We start from the raw sequence: 16,984 nt of genomic DNA, 5'->3' as shown, positions 1-16,984 counted from the left end.
TTCAACGATCTGAAGGTTTTCAGATCCTCTTTGCCATTTTTGCCGCTGTTGCAAGTCTGGGAGGTAATGTCATATGAAACATTTCCAGAAGTTTTCAATTAGAATCTGGCTGTGACGCCATCTCCTACGACTGAGCATTTCTGATTCTGGGTAGACAACTTGTGGTAATGCAGAAGTTGGACGTCCCATAAGGAGGGAATTAGGTGTCACAGGGTCAATATCTGCTATGTCTGAGGAAACATATCCCAGTGATCTGGAGTTTAATATTCCCTCTATTTCCACAAATACTGTGTTCAGCACTTCCTCTGACACAGATTGAGAACCAAGAGAGGTACACAGTGCTGTCTTGATAGACCTAACCTCTCTCTCCCACAATCCTCCAAAATGCGGTGCATTTGGTGGGTTTAGACAGAAATGAATCTGTTGAGAAGCCAGATGCTCTTTCAAGGTTGGGTGAAGTGTATTGAAGGCATTCTGATGTTCTGTGATACCTCCTTTGAAATTTGTGCCGTGATCAGAAAGCAGTTCATATGGTTTCCCTCTGCGAGCTATGAACCTTCTTAATGACATAAGAAAGGAGTCTGTGTCAATGCTGGATAGAATTTCAATATGAACATCTTTGGTAGTAAGGCATTTTTACAGTATTCCCCAGCGTTTTTCACATCTGCGTACAAACTTAACCTGGAAGGGGCCAAAACAGTCAATGCCTGTCGAATAGAAAGCTGGACGAAACAGTCTATGGCTAGACTGGGGAAGATCCGACATCATGGGAATTTTTCACTCGCCATTTCTTATATTCAAAACAGCTGCGCTGGTGTCTTTTTACAGCCTCTCTGCCTCTTATGATCCAATATTTCCGTCTCAGTTCTGCGAACACACGCTCGGGTCCTGGATGTAACAGGAGGTTGTCATAATGTTGAATCAGAAGCTTTGCGAGAGGGTGAGCAGGCTCTAAGACAATGGGGTGGAGCTTGTTTGAGTCCAAGTGGTTACATCTGCGGAGGCGTCCACCTACTCTGACTAATTTGGCTTTGTGATCATACTCTGGGGCTAGAGTTAGAAGACGACTAGAATGCGATACAGATTTATTTACCCGAAGTTGGGCTGTTTCTTCTGGGAAGCTTTCAATTTGATCATGTCTCAAAAGTTCCAGTTCGGCTTATGAATAGTCGTCAGCAGAGAGTTCACTTGATTTGTCTGCCGCCCCGTGTAAAGAAATAGCAGTCGACTTAATCAGATCTTGAAGTGAATTGTATTGAGAGATATCTGGGATATCAGTCTGATTGGAGGTTAGAGTTCTACAAAAAGTAGAACTGCGGCGTTCTTGGATGTCATCACATACAACATCAAGTGGCTGTTTGGGCCAGTTACTAACCGGCTGAGTTAAGAACTGTGGACCTTGATTCCATCGGCTCTGCTCTAAAATTTTAGAAAGAGTGAGTCCTCTGGTAATGTCGTCTGCTGGGTTCAACTCTGAATTGACATAACGCCAGGATTTTGAGTCTGTAAGTTCTTGCATCTCAGCCACACATGTTCCGACAAACACCTTATAGTTGCATGAGTCAGACTGAAGCCAAGTCAATACAGTTGTGGAGTCAGTCCAGTATAGTTCATGATCAATCTTGATGGTCAGCTCTTTTCTCAAAGTGGCAACCAGCTGAGCACCAGTGAGGGCAGCACAGAGTTCGAGTCGCGGTATAGACTGTTGTCGCTTGGGGGCCACTGTCGATCTTGCAGCAACAAATGAAACTTGGGTCTCACCATGTTTATCACTTGTGCTGAGATATGTGATTGATCCATATGCATGCACCGATGCATCACAGAATATATGAATAGTGCATTGGCTGGCTGATAGGTCAGTATTTGCATTGGTGTAACATCTTGGGAACGTGACATAGGGCAGGTCAACCAAGCCTGAAGTAAGTCTTTGGGAAGACCTGGGTCACCCATTCCCGTTTCTTGTCCCATAAGCATTGGATAATGATTTTGGCTCTTGTTGTGAATGGAATCAAGAAGCTTAATGGGTCATACTGGCTTGCAAGGGTTTTGTAAATGTTCCTCAATGTTGGTACAGAATTTTCCTGTTGTTTGTATCTGTAACCAAGAACATCTGAAGAGCACAGCCAACGTAGGCCCAGAGTCATCTCTTGTGGGTCTGCTCCACTCTGAGTGAACCAAAGGTGACTGTTTGCAGATTTCAGCTCATCCGGGAAATGAGCGATGACTGATGGAGTGTTAGTGGCCCACTGCCTCAGTTCAAAGCCACCTTCTGATAAGAGTTTCTGCATCTTAGTTACAAGAGTTTGTGCTTCATCAACTGATGGGAAACTTTGCAGCCAGTTGTCTACATAAAAGTTGTGCTCTACTGAGGCATGTACGTCCTCTTCTGGTTTGCTGTGGTCATACACGTGTTTCTGCAAAGCAAATGTTGCGCAACAGGGGCTGCAAACTGTCCCAAAAGGCAATACCTGCCACTCATAAACAGTGGGGGTTCTTTCCTGGTCCAAGTTTCTCCATAGGAAACGGAGAAAGGGTCTGTCCTCCTGTAGCAGACCCACCTGGTGGAACATTCCTTTTACATCGCCGCTAATAGCGACGGCATGTTATCTGAAGTGCAGAAGTACTCCTAAGAGGGTTAGTCCAAGTGTAGGGCCAGGGAGGAGATGTTCATTTAGGCTTGTTCCTTTGTGCTTAAATGAGCAGTTGAAGACAATTCTGTGCTTTTCATTGTGTTGAACCATGTGGTGTGATATGTACCATGCGCAATGGCTTCTCTCTGTCTCCTCTGGTATCAGCTTCGCGATGTAGCCAGCTTTTTCAAGTTTCTGCACTTCATAAATGTACACTGATGCAAGATCTGTGTTCTGCAAAAGGTGTTTTTCTGTGCTTCTTAAATGAGCTGTTACCGCTTCTTTAGCTGATTGCAAAGGTGGAAGATTTATTTTCCAGAGGAGGGGTGTTGCATACCTTTGATTGTCTCTGACTGCCACCCTGATTGTTTTCTCCTCAAGAGTTTGCACTGCTTCTGTGTCTTGCCTTGATCTTGTGATCAGTTTTTCACTCCTATATGGGAACGTGTCCATTTGCCACAATTTCTGTACATTGTTGAAGAGTTCTGCTTCTGGTGACAAAGTGGATGTGAATAGACACTGCTGTGGTGAGAGCTGACTGGCAAGGAACTTTGAGGGGCCCTGCAAAGTCCACCCAAGTTGGGGAATAGGCAGACCTTGCAGGTGTCTGTATTTCTTCTGCAGCAACTTAACAGGGTAAGTGTGTTTTGCGAGGCTCAGTTCTTTGGCTGTGAAAGCTCTTTCAATGGTGAAGGGTTTGGTCAGCTGAGATACAGAAGCCACTGAGAATGAAACAGCCACCCCATGAGCGACCCGTATGTCTTGTCTCACAGTACGGAGGGCTATATCTTCAGATAGTCCTTGAAGATCAAGTTGCTGTGCTGCTTCATACAGTAACATTGTACTCTCTGAACAAGTTCCTTCTCACCATTTCTCAAGATCACTCGGCTGACCTTCAGAAGAACTTTACTGCTTGCAGTTGGTCTGTCCAGATACAGAGTCTCCACTTCTGAGTTCACAAGACAACTGTTCTCTGCTGAAGCTAGTGTTCCATGTTTCATTTTGGCATTGAAGTCGTGCATTATTTCTAAATGTCTCTTGTCACATTTTTTGCATTTGGCTTTAAGATTACATTGTGAGATCTGGTGATCACGGCCGCATTTAAAGCACTTCTGATTTGACTTCAGCCAGGACTCCACTTGATCTTGATTCAGCAGTTTGAAGTTAGCGCACTGAAATAATGCTGCACAGTGTTGCAAAAGGGGCAGTACTTTTTCGATTTCTCCTTCTTGACTGCTGTAGCACTTGCCTGTTTACCCTGTTCACCACCATGTAAGACAGTAGCAAATCGTTGAACTAGCTTTGAGTTCCTTTGCTGGTCTCTCTGCGGCTGAGAGTAGGCTCTGCTTGAATTACTAGCATACTGTGACTCGTCCTCTTGTATTCTGAGTTGTATTTGAGCCAGTCACTGAGTTCTAGCAGTGTTGGAACTGGTATTTGAATGGGGTTAACAAACCTTCTGAAGTTTTCTTTAAGGTCATGAGGCAGTTTGGCAAGAAGACGTGAAACATGTGACCCACATTTGAATTCTGTCCATCCTTTAGCTCCAAGTTGGTCCAGCATTCCAACTAATGCGCGCATTTTGAGGGCAAACAGTCTAAAAGATTTAATGTCTCCACTCTTGATTTTTGGGAAATCAATCAATTCTGCAATTCTTTGTAGTGCGAGTTGATGTGGTTGCCCATAAAGTGCTGTTAGAGACCTCATAGTATTGGTATATGGGTACCTGCTGTTGACATACGAGTCTGCAATGAGCAAGGCATTCTCCTGTTTCAGATGATCAACCAGTATTTGGAACTTGAAACGTTCTGTGGCCTCAACAGGTAGCAAATTCTCCAGTGCAATTTTGAGTTGTGTAAACTCTCTGGGATCCTCATTGGAAAAATTAGGAATGGTGGGGATGGGGCCTCTGTAGGAGGGCTCTACATGAGGATATGGAGGAGAAGGAGGACGCACTGGGTGGTATGGCTGATATGTCTCTGGCTGAGCGTAATCTGCACACTGTTGTGGGGTCAAGAATCTTGATTTATCTGCATGAATAGGAGCTGATCGATCATAGTAGTCTGAGTGTCTCTCATAGCGTGCATGATGAGCTAGTGTATCCCTTGAAGTAAGTCTCTCATCTTGATAGACTGGACTTGTAGTCGAATAACCATGATAAGGTTGATGATAACCTTGTGGTTCACTGGAAGGGAAATAGCTGACAGGTCTGCGGTTTAAATTACGATCTGTATAAGTCCCATAAGTAGCTGCTGTCTCTTGGCTGTAGTCCTGAGGCATAAACTGAACAGCTGCGGAAGATTGGCTGCGATCTCTTTGGTCAGTGGACAGATAGTTATGGCCTCTGTGATTCATGTTGTAGTAACCTACGGGGTCTGTCTATATGCCTAATGCCAAATTGAGGATATGTAACATCTTCTTGATGAGCTAGATTAAGCTGGGCTTAATCTAGCTGAAGTTAGCTGATTTGCAGAGTTTGGTAATCTCAGTTCTCCTAGGTTGTCAGTGAGATAGTCAATCTCTTTGTGACTGACTGAGTGAGAATGCAGAGGGTCTCCTTGTAAATCTATAGGCAGTTCCCTTATGGGCTGAGGAAGATCGTCTTGATCTCTAGGCAGAACTGGCCTGCCCTCAGTGGCTGCTGTATATGGGCTTGAGGCGAGAACTCTCTGATCTGTATCAATTATTTGCCTTGGAGAAGTCCGAGTACGGGGCCTTGGCTGTGGCAAACCTTGATATATCTCCACAAATGAGCTCCTTTCACTTGATCCAGTGCTCGTAAATTTCGTTGGTTCTGGTCCGCTTCCAGTACTTGAGAACTCTTTAAATGCAGGCCTTTTAACTGGTGCAGGTCCAGTGGCACCATTTATTGGCTGTTCATCATCAGAATTAATTGGCTGACGTGGCACCATATAATCAACATAAAAGTCATCTAAGTATCTTGGTGGGATGACTTGTCGATGTGGTCGAACCACTGGTAAATCTGGCATAGCCTGTCTTTCCATTCTGGACATGGTGATGCTGTAGTAGCTGTCTGATCCGGCTCGAAGGACTAAATTTTGTATGAAAGTTGTTAAGGTGCAGTTCTTAAACTAGGTGGCAACCGCTACAGATTGTCTAGGCAGAACAATAAATCACTTGGCCCATGTCCACAATAAAGTTCTTTACTGTTCCCATTTGATTCATACATCAGTATCAGTGTGTGATTTTTTTTTTTGTTTAAGATTTACGCACACAGTATGAACAAAAATCTGTTACAAATTGGACCAGATCAGCACGGAGATCAATACAAAACTGCCGCTGAATTTAGCAACTTCGGTAAATGTCTGGACATGAACAGTCTTTGATTGACATTCAGTTCTGCTGACTTAAACCAATCAAATTACAGAAATAATAGTCATGTGATTCAGAGATAATATACATGTAAGTGCAATACAATAAATGTCCAGCGGAGGGCACCAGCATCATTAAAGCTTGCCCTTTTGTACAGACACCATCTGTAACCATAGTAACAGCTGCAATAACCACCCAGGCACAAGCATGAGATTTTCACATTTAGAAAACTTATTATTATTATTATAATTATGTGTAATTGCAACATCCCTTACTGTAGATTACAGTGAAGGAAAGATCTGTCCTCTGGTTTTCACTAGAGAGCATGTCAGCTCTTGGTTTGTTGTAAACTGCATGGACCCAAGAGTTGTACTTGAGGCACTCTCTCCTTAGTAAAGCAGAACTTGATTGCTTTTCCCAGATAGGGCAACAGAGAGGGAGATATTGTCTCCACTGAGGTAGAGTGTTGATAGATCTATCCCCTGGGATGTTCGAGAATGTGTCCTAACATTATCGTGAATCTGTCTCATCAGTCTTATCCTTGTGGAGATGGTAAACAAAAAAAATGTGCCGTTGGCCACAATTGATTTATTGAATAAATAATTGAATTGAATTATTTTAGACAAAAGCTATGATATTCACCATGTTGTTAGTCAATATGAAATAAAAATTACCCTATTTCTTAATGCATGTTCCTGGTCTTAACGTGCATGATTTATCAGTCTGTGTTATTCAAAAAAAAATAAAAAATAAAATGTTGGTTTATTCAATTCATATTTAGGATCGAACTTGTTATCAGTACAGGGCTGCACTGTTCTTTTGTCTTTGGGATAAAAGCCTAAATAACAGTGGTTGACATAACATGAAAGGTCAACAATATTACTTGTTATCTGGTTCAGGCCCAAGGCTGATTTTAGGGAGGACATGTGAACCAGTGTCTGTAAACAGATTAAAAACTCTTACAGTCAACAATAAAACTCTTGTGCAGCTTATTTATGTCAAACTAAACTTTTAAAGAAAGATGAGATTTCTGCTTGAATTATTGGACTTTTGAACTGTTTGGTCAGAGGTTGTGAAAAACAGATGTTTCCTCCTTTATTGGGGTTTAAGTAGTCACAAGACCTTAAAATACATCTAGACATACCCTTGTGTTTCCTAACTAAATGTCAGAGTTGGAGTAACTCGCTGTCCTGCATGTTTCTACTGAAGAAAATATGGTACTATTACATTTTACATTTGACTGAATTTAAATTTGAGTAGTCCCACCACCAACTTTGTCTGGAATGTGGCATAAGAATTGTAAACGAAGACTGTGATGCATCATGTTTTCTTTCTTTTTTTGGCAATTTCATAGTAACATAACATTCTTTATATCATTGGAGAGTGAGCAGGTTCTGAAAGAGGTTCACAGATACCCCAGATGAGCATGGACACCCCCTTACAGAAATCAAGTAAAATACATTATTTTCACTTGTAAATGAGCTTTACAGCAAACTCTTCATTGTTGCCACAGGTTTGTCACAGAAGTGTTTGCCAGTACCGGCATATTGTCCATTGTTGCCAAAGGTTTGCTGCAGGTTCACCACTACCAGTGAAGAGCTGCAAACTTCTGGCAAACATTTGCGGGAAATCGCAAGCTCACTTGCATGTGAAAGAGGCAAATTTGCAGCAAGTTTGCCAGAACTCTAGATTTTATAGTTGTGGTTACATTCATTGATCAACATAGATGCACAAAGAGAGTAATGAGGATCAAAGCTCTCTCATCACAAGATCCACTGTGATCCTCAAGGGGCATGGTGGTGTGCATGGTTATATCTATATAATTAAAATGTAACAGCATGAACCCAACATTTTCAGAAGAGATTTGTTGGGCCATGTACCAACTGTCCTAATTATCTGTCCTAATAAAAAATAAAAAATAAACTAAACTGCTGCTTTTTATTAGAAACCAACATCCAGTCTGTGCAGTTAAGCACATATGCAGGTGAGGACATACACGTACAGGAAAGGAGTTCCTATGGGTGTTCCCTGATCTCCAGCCCTTTTCCTCTGACAATCTGCTATGGGAATGTGAGGACTGGAAGGGGGCTGTGATGAGACACACAGGCTGATGTGGGTAATTTCCTGTTATACTGCCCTCTCACTTCATTTTTCCTCATGCAGGATTACAGATACCAATGCGAGCTGTCATATGCTAACCTTGGATTCCAGAGAAGGGGAGCAGGAGGGAAAGAGAGAGAGAGAGAGGGGGGAGGGGGGGTGAAGCGAGAGAGGGTGGGAGCAATGTCAACATCTTTGGTTCCAGCACAGTCAGCTGAAATCCAGGCTCCGACTCAGAACTCAGCACTCAGATCGCTTTTAACAGAAAGAATCGTTTTTCTCTGGTATACTCACTAACTCGGCTCTGAATAAAAAGGTGAAGTGAGAAATTTAAATGCCGCTTGGAAACATTCTTGACAGTGAATATGGCAAGGATGATATATCTTAAAGGGCTACTGTCTGGAGTGGGTGAGTACTTAACATCCTTCTGTCTGATCACTCTGTTGATGGCTGTTATTGGAAAAAGCATGCAGACTTTTAATGAGAATGTTTCACTGGTACTGTAGTTTTAGGGTTGTACTTTTTTTTTTCTTTTGAAATAAACATTTGAAAAGCTCTCGTGGGGTTGCTTGTCAGGGAACATCAGCACATGTTTGGCAGCACATGGATTGTGTTGAAGACATTGCCTCATTTCTATTGTAGATTATAATCCCAAGAGTGTAAATGAGTAAGCAGATTCTTTGTCACTTTTTTTCAGTGTCTACACTGTGGATATCTGATGGTTGTGCATTTAACAGTTAATGACTCTTTCCAGATCTAATGCTTATCTTTAGTGCATCTAAGGCACTTTACATATGGATTTGTCAAGAGAGTTGGCTCTGTCCGGTATCTGTGACAGCACTATGTCTGACATATCTGTCCCTGTGGGGAATTCTGGGATATTAATTTGGTTTAGGGAGGGTGGAATGTTGAGAATTAAGGGTGGGATGGACATAATTCTGGGAGTGAGTTTATTCTAGAATGGGGCTGTGAATTATTGCTCTTAAAAGGGTTTAAGCCCCCCTTTTGGCCCATAAGTCTTCAGCATCTTATCATCTACTGTGAGACACATCACTGAGCAAAATAAACCTTCCTAATGAGAGATGCTGACCTCCCTCCCCCAAAGGAGAATATGACATGGCCTAGAAACTAGCATCCTTAATACAACTGAAAAAGACCAAATGTTAGCATGTACTACCTTTTAATGTTTTATTTTATTTTTATTTATTTTTTTGCTTTTTTAAAAGAGTAGCTGGACTCTGCTCAGAGTAACTTTACACTTCTGCTCCCTGGTTAGAGCTTTTGGTCTGTCATAAATCTTTGAGCCATATGTTAAAGAAAGCTGAGAGCACACATCACAACTTTTTAATCAAATAAACCGCACGATGCATCATTCTAGTGTTGATTCCCAGGCGTCATGGACACTCCGACTGCTCTTGGTTGTCAGTGCCCTCCCTGGAAGAACTGACCTTGGCTATGCTTCACAGCCTATTCATTGTTCTTCTACCTTGCAAACAGCTTTACCTTGCAAAGTATGTTTGGCTAATCATGTGCACACTGAGTGGAGCCAAGTGATGTGGGACAGACTGTGAGTGTGAGAACAATAATGAAAGATGAGGAAGGGGCCAATGTCACAGCCGTCACCTCCTACGCATGTTCTTCTTCTGTCTCATTTAATATTGATGCAAAAGCTCCAGTGCTCACACTGGAATATACAGAGAGAGCTAATATAAAGCTAGAATTATCAAATCAAATCAAATCACTTTATTGTCACACAGCCATATACACAAGTGCAATGGTGTGTGAAATTCTTGGGTGCAGTTCCGATCAACATAGCAGTAGTGACAGTGATGAGACAGTACCAATTTACAATAACATCAAATTAACACAGCACAATTTAAACATCTGATATACACATAATTACACACAACAATATACAAATAATAACATACACTGTACAGTATACAATACGCACTCTATAGATACACATTATTCAGTAAAAATAAAAAATAGAAATATATAAAAAAAAGTATTATATATAGAATGTACAGTATTATACTGTATTGACATTCAGGCTGTCAGTTGATAGTCTGTTGTTAAGAGAGAATATAATATAATAATAATATAATTTATGACAGTCTGGTGTGAGATATAAGAGTAAGAGTAATAAAGTGCAGTGCTGATATATTTTGATTGTGGGAGATCAAGAGTTCAGAAGTCTGATTGCTTGGGGGAAGAAGCTGTCATGAAGTTGGCTGGTGCGGGTCCTGATGCTGCGATACCGCCTGCCTGATGGTAGCAGTGAGAACAGCCCATTGCTCGGGTGGCTGGAGTCTCTGATGATCCTCCGAGCTTTTTTCACACACCGCCTTGTATATATTTCCTGGAGGGAGGGAAGCTCACCTCCGATGATGTGTCTGGCAGTTCGCACCACCCTTTGCAGTGCTTTGCGGTTGTGGGCGGTGCTAATGCCATACCAGGCGGAGATGCAGCCAGTCAGGATGCTCTGTACAGTGCAGGTGTAGAACCGTGTGAGGATGTGGCGGTTCATTCCTCAGCCGTCTCAGGAAGAAGAGGCGCTGATGAGCCTTCTTCACAACGACTTCAGTGTGGATGGACCATGTGAGTTCTCAGTGATGTGGACACCCAGGAACTTGAAGCTGCTGACTCTCTCCACCGGTGCTCTATTGATGGTGATGATACTGTGTTCTCTGTCTTTTCTTCTGAAGTCCACCACAGGCTCCTTTGTCTTACTGACATTGAGGGAGAGGTTGTGCTCCTGACACCAGTGTGTCAGAGTGTGCACCTCCTCTCTGTAGGCTGTTTCATCATTGTCAGTGATCAGACCTACCACCGTCGTGTCATCAGCAAACTTAATGATGGCATTGGAGCTGTGTGTTGCCACACAGTCATGTGTATACAAGGAATACAGTAGTGCGCTGAGAACACAGCCCTGCGGGGCTCCAGTGTTGAGGGTCAGTGATTAGGAGATGTTGCTGCCCATTCTAACCACCTGGCATCTGCTTGACAGGAGGTCCAGGATCCAGCTGCACAGCGAGCTGTTTAAGCCCAGAGCCCGGAGTTTCTCATCTAGCTTGGAGGGCACTATGGTGTTGAATGCTGAGCTGTAGTCTACAAACAGCATTCTCACATAAGTGTTCTTTTTTTCCAGGTGGGAGAGAGCAATGTGTATTGTAGATGCAATGGCATCATCAATGGAGCGGTTGTTGCGGTAAGCAAATTGCAATGGGTCTATAGATACATCTGCTCTGTGCTGCCTCTAATCTCTGATTAGTCTCTCAAAGCATTTGCTGATGATTGGGGTCAGAGCAACAGAACGCCAGTCATTTAAGCAAGTTATTTTTGATTGTTTTGGAACAGGCACAATGGTGGATGTTTTAAAGCATGTAGGGACTACAGACAAAGAGAGGGAAAGGTTGAAAATGTCCGTAAAATCACCAGCCAGCTGGTTCGCGCACGCTCTGATGACATGGCCCGGAATGCCGTCTGGGCCCGCGGCTTTGCGGATATTCACCCGTCGGAAGGATCGGGTTACATCCGCTACAGAGATGGAGAGTGAACTAACCTCTGTAGCTTCAGCCGCGAGAGCTCTCTCCGCGAGGGCGGTGTTATTTCCCTCAAAACGAGCATAAAAAGTATTTAGCTCATCCGGGAGAGAGGCAGCGGTGTTCATGGCAGAGTTTTTATTCCCTTTAAAGTCTGTGATGATGTTAATTCCCTGCCACATGCTTCTAGAGTTGGTGGTGTTAAACTGTCCTTCAATCTTGCTCCTGTACTGGCGTTTTGCGGTTCTGAGTTTTTCGGAGGGCATAACTGGCTTGTTTATGCTCCTTCGCGTTCCCGGAATTAAAAGCAGAGGTCCGCACATTAAGTGCCGTGAGAACATTGTTATTTATCCATGGTTTCTGATTCAGATAGATCCTTATTGTTCTGGTCGGAACCATGTCCTCCACGCACTTTTTGATGAAACACATTACGCTATCAGCGTAAAGTTCGATGTCATCATCAGTTCGTGTGATCATGTGTTCGTGTGATCAAAACAGTCTTGTAGCATGGAATCTGATTGGTCCGACCAGCACTGGATCGTTTTGAGGGCGGGTGCTTCCTGTTTCAGTTTTTGCCTGTAAGCAGGCAGAAGCAGAACGGAAGAGTGATCCGATTTGCCAAATGGTGGGTGGGGGAGGGATTTGTAGCCATCCCGGAAGGGAGAGTAGCAATGGTCCAAAACCTGGTCCCCTCGTGTGTTGAAACTAATGTGCTGGTGGTATTTTGGTGCGACTGATTTTAAACTGGCTTTATTAAAGTCCCCGGTCACAATGAATGCGGCCTCAGGGTGCGCGGTTTCCTGCTCACTTATACTCCCATACAGTTCCTTGAGTGCCCGGTCTGTGTCGGCTTGTGGGGGGATGTACACAGCTGTGATAATGACCGCTGTGAATTCTCTCGGTAGCCAGAATGGTCGATACAGAAGCATGAGGAATTCCAGATCAGGAGAGCAGAAAGACTTGATAGAATGTACGTTCCTCTGATCACACCAGGATTTGTTGATCATAAACAAAACATCATAAAACAGGTCTTTCGCTCTGTCCGCTCGGTGCACGGAGAACCCCGTGGGTTCAATGGCTGAGTCTGGAATATCCGCAGACATCCAAGTTTCCGTAAGGCAGATAATGCAGCAGTCCCTTGTATCTCGTTGGAAAGAGATCCGCGCTTTCAGCTCGCAGAGCTTGTTATCCAGAGACTGAACATTTGCCAGTAGAATACTGGGTAGCGGGGGTCGATTTGCGCGGTGTCTTACTCTGATGAGAACACCGGCTCTGTTTCCCCTTTTCCTTTTGCGTTTCCGCGGCTGTGCTGCCCAGACAAAGGGCTCCGCTTGCGTGTTTGTAAACAGCGGGTCGGCATTGAGAAATTTGAAGTCCGGTTTACGGTGTGAAATTGCTGAACCAATGTCCAAAAGTGTTTGTCTGTCGTAGACAATAAGGCAGACAACATCTAAGACAAAAAACATAAGAATTGTGACCAAAACAAACAAAACACTACTATGTTGTGTCGGAGCTCGCAACGCAGCAGCCATACTCGGCGCCATCGTGAGTTTGGGAGTTCTGATACAACAACTCCCACCACCAACAACTGATATTAGCGATTATACAACAGTTAGTTTCTGTCCTCAAATCTGATTGGATGAGAGACGTTCCAGAGTCCTGATGTTTCAGAACAGCAGCACTCAGACACTTTACTGTTTTCTCCGCTTGTGTTCGTGGCATTCTAAACTAAAATGTAAGAGCAGTGTGGATGTGTAAAAGCAGATAGATGTGTCTTTTCATTTATCCCTGTGACATTAAAGATTTTAGCCAGCATGTGGTGACAAAAGACCATTTTTAAGTGTTGTGAGCCAGTTGAGTTGAATCAGCACTGTTAGTTATTGAGCAGTTTCTCTGATGTCATCGGCATTGTCTCTCAGTCCATGATCGCTCAGATCACTACAACACTACAGATGGGAAATAGAGTTAAACTAACAGCTTCAGTGTTCAGGCTTATCCCAGCTGAGAGACACAACAGGCCGAGTAATCACACATACTTTTTATGTGTGATTGGGGGGTGATGTAAAAATTCAACATGGTGGAGGAGAACATGGTTTCTAAATTGAATGACTTTTGCACACTGGCTACCTTGAAATACTCAGGGAGGATGGCTATTTATACACTGAGAAAATAGGATGTATTTGACCAAAATTCCATTATCTTCAGCAAGCTGACAAACACTACAGCTGAGGAATAGTGTTAAACAGCTTCAGCTTTACTGTTCATTACTGCTTAGGAGTTGCGACAGACTCAGGTAATCGCACATGCTCAATCGCTCTATCTCTCTCATGCGTACACACACACACACACACACACACACACACACACACACAATAACTTGTTACAAACAGCCCAAGCCATTGTTATAGTTCTAAAGTGATGTTTTCTAATTAGTAACGGAGGCTTGGACACATCTTTTGAACTATCAATGGCAATCCTGATCCGTAGTGTAAGAAAGTAGTTCCATGCACAAGTGCATTGAACTGTTGTATAAAAGCAATATCACACTCGCAATCTTGCTGTATGTCCTTAAATCAGCACTGCTGTGATTACCTGTGGCCTTGTGACTGTGGTATATAGTGATATATATTTAATCTTTATTTAAATGATCGATATTATTTTCCTCTATTATTTAGTTATCACCATACAACTAGGGCAGATAGCATTTGGGTGACTTTCGCACAATATCACCATAGCATGGCTAAGCCATAAACTTATTTCTTGGACAATCCCACTGTAAATACTTGGAGATAACTACCATGCAGGCTTGCTCCTTGTTAGGATTGGACCAACTCCAGTTACCAGTTCTGAGCCATAATCTTTAAACTACAACTCCCCTGTAATTGTAGTAGTAATAATAACAGTGACCCATAGATTCTGATCATGGTTAGTTAATGTTATTGAGTAGCACCCTTGAAAATCTATTCCGGTTTCAGTAATGAATATTTCTGGAAGTATTGCTGACATGGCTATTTTAAAAGTTTTTATTCCATCTTGCATACTAGCTATAAAAGTCTGACACCACATTTCAGGAATATCCATGATCTTAAGGACCTGTGTATTCTTTTATGCAGCTGTTCACCTTTCAACTTGCTGAGATAGTTAGCATTCTGTTAGTTGAGTGCTGGACAGTGCCAGAGGATCCAAATCATAAAATTCTTAATGGGTGCTACACAAGATCAGACAACAGGGACAAGTAATGGTAATCCTTCAGAGCCGGTCTGTTTCAAAATGTGACCACTTCACACAAGTCAAAATGAGACATGTTTTGATCACCTGCATTCACCAAAGTGTTGGGTTGCTGTAACTGTCAGCAACCTTGGATGTATGTGTAGTTGACATTCAACTTTTGAAACAATGTTTGAGTTCCATTTCCAGAACAAAGACTGGCCTGGTCTTTGTTCCAAAATGCTACAGTGCTTGATGTTAATGAATCATACCTTGGTGATTTTTTTAAAATTCAAAGTGTGCCACCAGTGGGATTTTGACCAAACAGTAGTACAGTCCACACTAGGCATGTAATGCTATACAGATTCCACGATATGATGTGATTCGATACAGTAGCCTCACAATACTATAAGATTTAAAAAAGTCCACAAATGTTTTGCTTAAACTTACTGAAAGATTCAACATAAACTAAAGGGATTTTAAATCTTAAATGACACAACAGTGTCTAAAATTTGCAATGAAAAGCTCTAAAATAAGAGCTCTATTATAAAGCAACTTGAGAAATGCTGTGCTGTTGTTCAACAGATTGTGATGAGAAACACTCCATTTAAAACAAATAATAATAATTGTTTGTCTACATTTTTATTTGTAAAGCACTTTTCACATTGTTTCAAAGCAGATTTATAGGAAATCATGCCTTAATATGAGCAAGCCAAAGGTGACTGTGGCAAGGAAGAAACTATTTTTCAGTTTTAGTTTGTGGAGAAAAGAAAATCTTGAGAGGAACAAAATTCAGCTTTGGAGCTCATCCTCCTCTAGATTTATGATAAATTATACAGTATACAGTATGCCAATATTATTTAGCAGTTTAACCCTCTGGGGTCTGAGGGTGTTTTGGGCCCTGGAGAAGTTTTGACATGCCTTGACATTTGTGCATTTTTCAGTTGCTTAAAAACATATTAATGGTTAAAGTCTGATAACATTGTATTCAGCACAAACTGGGCTACAATAATATGTGAACAACATGTATGTACATGTTTGTATTTTTGAGAAAATAACGTTTATGCGTGGTTTTTGAAAAAAACAAAAAATTTAAGTCATACATACTAAACATTTGTTCACAAGACTTTTGAGAACTGGAGTTTTTGCTACAAAAATGATGTGAAACCATCCTGATCACTCATTCATACAAAACAATATAGAAATTTAACTTTTGTAAGACACTTTTAGTGTTAGAAAGGCCATATGCGAGGAGGCGTGGATGATCATGAATATTGATGTGATTGACACCTGAGGAGACAAAGAGGGGAGGGGAGGGGTCCCCTGAGAGAGAATGAATGTGAGGAGACTTGATGATTGAATGTGTTATCTGACTATACATTTACTTTACATAAAGACTTAAAAACTTTAGACCTACACTACCGATTAAATGTTTATAGATCTGTAAGATTTTTTTAAATGTTTTTAAAAGAAGTCTCACCAAGGCTGCATTTATTTGATCCAAAATAACAGCAAAAACAGTGATATTGTGAAATATTTTTACAATTTAAAATAACATTTCTATTTGAATATATTGTAAAATGCAATTTATTCCTGTGATCAAAGCTGAATTTTCAGCATCATTACTGCAGTCTTCAGTGTCACATGATCTTCAGAAATCATTCTAATATGCTGATTTTCTAATATGGGCATATTTACAGCACATTTTACACATTTACACCCAAACAGATATTTGCAAGCACAAGCTTTGTTGATGATAATGAGGCAGAATAAACACTAGTTAAAATATAATCTAAACATTCATATTATTTTCACATTATCATATTATATATCATATTTATATCATAGAGCATACAATTTAAATACCTGCTTTAGCTGAAACAACATTTAAATGTAACTAAAACGTGCCTATTAGGACATATTTCAAATTTCAATACCCTGAATCCTGGCTGGCAAGTCTGGAAATAGTCCAACTAGTAAAATATGTACGTTTATATAAAATAGCATGTCAACTACTGTAAGTAAAACTAAATGACTTACTCATCCTGAACTGTATTCTTGGCTGGTTCAAATCACTCTTCAAAATGTAAACGTTCATCGGAGTCCCGTTCTTCTTCTGAGGAAAATGTGAACTCTTCGTCACTATCCAGGAACATCTGTAGAGCTTCC

At 41.7% G+C, this 16,984-nt stretch overlaps 1 protein-coding gene across 5 annotated transcripts in view; it reads left to right on the top strand.

The window, feature by feature from the left end:
• daam2 (dishevelled associated activator of morphogenesis 2) overlaps positions 1-16,984 on the top strand; it is a 311,361-nt gene that overhangs the window by 99,914 nt on the left and 194,463 nt on the right. For 4 of the 5 annotated variants that reach the window (XM_051646199.1, XM_051646198.1, XM_051646197.1 and 1 more), the window contains exon 1: positions 8,248-8,471. The exons of the other annotated variant lie outside the window; for it this stretch is intronic. The gene's annotated coding sequence lies outside the window, so the exon portion shown is untranslated. Of the gene's footprint in view, positions 1-8,247; positions 8,472-16,984 lie in introns of those variants that run through there. 5 annotated transcript variants of the gene reach the window in all.

The sequence above is a fragment of the Myxocyprinus asiaticus genome, chromosome 20 (assembly GCF_019703515.2).
Source record: "Myxocyprinus asiaticus isolate MX2 ecotype Aquarium Trade chromosome 20, UBuf_Myxa_2, whole genome shotgun sequence".
NCBI lineage: Eukaryota > Metazoa > Chordata > Actinopteri > Cypriniformes > Catostomidae > Myxocyprinus > Myxocyprinus asiaticus.
The sequence above is the reverse complement of the archived record's forward strand: the minus strand, read 5'-3'. Positions and strand labels throughout refer to the sequence as shown.